This window comes from Talpa occidentalis, unplaced genomic scaffold, assembly GCF_014898055.3.
Source record: "Talpa occidentalis isolate TD23 unplaced genomic scaffold, MPIMG_talOcc4v2.1 talOcc4.12, whole genome shotgun sequence".
NCBI lineage: Eukaryota > Metazoa > Chordata > Mammalia > Eulipotyphla > Talpidae > Talpa > Talpa occidentalis.
The window spans coordinates 70,480,463-70,484,867 of NW_023601212.1; positions in this window are offsets into that span (position 1 = coordinate 70,480,463).

A 4,405-nucleotide genomic window follows, 5' to 3' on the forward strand; every position below is an offset into this window, starting at 1 on the left:
AAATTATGGCTCCAAAAGGGGAGGGTAGGTAAGAACAAAGAGGGGAGGGCTCTAATGGTCTATGGTAAAGGGAAAAGGGTGCTTGGTGGTGGGTGTGGGGTGATAATATGTATCTAGGTTGTGTGGACCTGTTCCCCTAAACCACATGCAAAGTTGGAAGCCAGTATTACCTCAATAATAATGGAGAGAGACAGGACCGAGGGTAAGCAAGATGAATGCCAGGGACCTCGAAATCTTGAGGGGGACTGTGCAAGGGTGATGTGTGGTCATTACCCTCCCCTGTCCTCTAGCCCCAGTCTGAGTGGGTTTTAACATTAGCTTTGGAATTTTGGGACCTGTTGCAGGATAGAGGAAAGACTTTTATTAAAAAATTATTAAGAATTGGGCCTCCCTGGTGGCGCAAGGGTTAAGATGCAAACTATGATGCTATCAGCAGCCTCTGCAGCCACTGCTCCCTCAGCAGTGTACTTAGGTCACTCTGCCTGTTCTTTTCCCCACTCTGTCTCTGGTGAATCCTCTCACCCCATGCATCTCTGGCCTGTACCCAGCTCTGTATGCATAAATAAATAAATCTAAAAAATATTAAGAATTTCAGGATGACAACAGCAGAATATGAAACCAAACTCAGGGCCTCCTGGGTCTGGGGTCCATGTGATTGTACAGGTCAGCAACTCACAGAACCACACTAGAGGGCTGTGAATTCCTGGGCCTTCAGTAGTTCTGCTCTCCTTGCATCCCTAGGTATCCTATGACCTCTTGAGCAGCCTTTCCTCATCCAAAGCAATACACAAGGGCGAGACAAGCAAGTTATTAACCACTTAATAGAAAGTGGGGGGATGCACGAAATGGAGTAATATACCAAAATGTAAGTAATCTTAGTTTTAGTTCCATTTTCAGTTACACAATAGTGCACTTTACTGACAGGTCCTTTTGACCTGTTTGACTTGAGTGGCTTTAAGCTGTCCCTGGACTTTCCCACTGGTGTTACCTCACTTTGGATTCTGCTCTCTTGCCCTGGACCCCACCAGGCTTCATGGACATGCTGTGGCTCAGTCCCCCGGTCTCTTTGTCTACTTGAAAGCTCTCTGCCTTCCTTTCCTTACTTAGGCTTTCTAATAGAATCTCAAGGGCCTAAAAAAGAATTCCTTTTAGATCTTTTCTGTTACCTTCCTTGGATTCTAATGTACATATTGGTCCAGAGATTCCCAATCACCTGAAAAGAGGTACTTTTGATTTGTGCAGTGTTAAGACTGCTGGAGCTGGTACTTATTGAAGTTACTGAGCTAAGGATCAGGGCAGATGGGATATCGATGAAGTTTCAATACTAATTCCCAGTAAGAATAACTGCCAGAAATAGACCTGGTCGTAAATGAAATAGTTTGTTAAATAAGAGTCTTCAACTTTTCACTGAATAACTGCACAGTTGTCAAAATAGGCTGGGGACTGTCAGTCATGTGATAAGGCATTTGAACATGGGGTGGAGGTTTGAACTAAGATGGTCTTAAGAGCTTTGCCACTCTGCAAACCTGGCAATTCTGTGTCGGCAAATTTATTATTAGGTTGGCTCATTGACTTTTACTTTTTTGAGTCTCATACTTCAAATGGCATGAGGGGCTTTTTTGGAGGAGGGTAATGAAATGTTATAAATTGGATTATGGTTCACAATTCTAAAATAAATTTACTTAAAATCATTGACGTCTATGCTTAAAATGGATGAATTTATGGCATGTACATTATACCGTGATAAATCTGCATTTGAAAGGTATCTTAAGACTATACACTGTCTTTTAAAACAATGTATTTATTTTCATTCTATATGTTGAAAGTCTATGCTAAGAATTAGGATATTTAAGAGACTAGATATTCAAAGAAGAAGTTATATATAAAGCTTAGAAAATTATCTAGAAATAGTTAAAATGATATACACTTAAAAAAAATCACCACCACTGAAGCTACTGACTTAATCTTTTAAAAGTCATTCAGGTAGTTTTAAATTTGTATATATTAAAATTCATTTTTATGGTATATGATTCAAAGGATTTCACAAAAGCATGTAGTCATATAGCAACCACTATCAAGAAAGGGGACAGTGCCACAGACTCAAAAATTCCCCTGTGCTGCCTACTGTTCCTCAACCCTTCTCCCTACCCCAAAACCCTGGCAACCACTGGTCTAGTTTCCGCTGCTACGGTTTTGTCTTTTCAAGAATATGTGATATTCTTGACAAGATTTTTAAACTGAAAAATTATCCATTTAAAATAAAAATTGAGATCTAGCTGACATAATTTCAGGCATACAACATAATGATTTGGTGTTTATCTATTGCAAAACGATCACAATAAGTCTAATTAACATCCATCACGATATGCAATAACAACTTTTTCTTGTGATGAGAACTTTTAAGATTCACTCTCAACAACTTTCATATATGCAATATAGTAATATTAACTGCAGTCACTATGCTTTACATTACATTCTCAGGACTTATTTGTTTTATTTTATAACTGGAAGTTTGTCTCTTTTGATCACCTATTTCTCCCCCAGCCCCACCCTTCCCTCAGGTAACCAGCAATCTATTTTCAGTATCTATGAGTCTGGCTTTTCTTAGAGTCCACAAATAAGTGACGTGATATGGTATTTGTCTTTCTTTCCTTTTTTTTTTAAAGATTTATTTATTTATTTATATAAGCACTGGGTACAGTCAGAAGCGTGGGAGGGTGAGAGAATTCACCAGAAAAAGAACGGAAAGCAGAGCAGGCAGACTGACGAAGTACACAGCTGAGGGGGAGCAGCGGCACATCAGGAGAGGTTTGCGCGCCATGTGGGACCCTCGCTGGCGGCCAGGGATCGAACCGGCACTGTAGAGGCTGTGGGCAGCTTCACAGCCCAGTGCTCAACTGCTGCGCCACCACGGGAGGCCCTGGTATTTGTCTTTCTATGTCTGACTTATTTTCCTCAGCATCATTGTCCTCAAGATCCAGTCATGTTGTCAAATTTTAATTTTAAATTATAGAAGTAAGTAATGGCTATTTTGGCTGTGGGAATTCCCAGGCTGATAATTAGAGATATTGAGAAGGGCGTGGTAGTCAAAGACAAGATGAGATTAGTCTGAAATTCAGTTACATTCTTAGAAATACAAGTGGCTATTTCTACAGGGACTTTTAGTGAGTGTCATTAACCAACAATCTGATTGTAAATGTGCAGAAACTGATCCAGAAGGGAAGAGTGGGTGTCACACTTATGGAATTTGTGCAGAGCTGGCCTAGCACTCAAGTTTCTCAAGAATCATCTTCAGCATGCTTTCAGCTATTATATTCCATGATTTTTATTGTTGGTTTTGACTGATTCTCAGTGCTAGCATAAATTCTGCCTCTCCTGTCTTTCCCGCTGTTCCCCTCAGCAGTGTATTTCAGTAGATCCACCTGTTCTGCTCTCTACTCTGTCTCTGGTGAATCCTCTCCTTGCCCTCCCCCACACCTCTGGCCTATACCACAGTTTTGCATGCATTAAAAAAAATAAATTTTTTTTTTAAAAATCTGCCTCTTTATTCTTCCTCTGCTACAACCTGGTGACTGATGATCAACAATACTTAATACGTATCACTAGTACTGGGAAAATGATGGTTTGGGTTATCTCAGTAAGCTGCCATTGCTGACTGCCTCATGAAGTTATAGCTCATGCACTAATATTTATTTGATGGCTGTTCATTCTGCTTATAGGCCAAGTGCCTTAGAGAAGACACACAACCCAGAACTAGTCATTTTAAAAGATGAAAGTGGATGTGCCCTTAGAGATTATTTGAGGCGGTACTGAAGGCATTCTTGGACATCACCAGATGACCTACCTGAAAAACCTCAGTAAAGGGGCGAGAAGAAGGGCTGAGTGGTAGCTGTTCTCCCCCATCTGAACAACTCATCTGCTATCACTACTTTTCTTCCTGAGGGCTTTCTTTTACATTTCTTTCAGCTTTTGTGTATCTGGGGAAAGTCTTCATTTCAGCATTGTTTTCAAAAGCTATTTTCACCTGACATGGTTTACAGTTTTTTTGTCCCTCATTGAGATGTGCTACTCGTGCCTGTTTCATGCATGTTTCAAGCAAGAAGTCTGCTGTTATTTTCAACTTTATTTCTCTCAGTATAATGGGCATTTTTACATTACTTTTAAGTTTTTCTCTTTATCACTGGTTTTCTATAACCTGATTGAGATGTATCTGGCATAATTTTTCTGAAGTGTCTATTGGATGGGATTTATTCAGTTTCTTGGATCTATGGGTTTATGATTTCATTAAACTTGGGAAAACTGGATCATTGTTCTTCAAAATTGCTGTCCCTTCCCTTTTCCCAGACTCCGATTGCACATATATTGGCTCATGTGAAGTTGCCCTAAAGGTCAATGATTCTGGTTA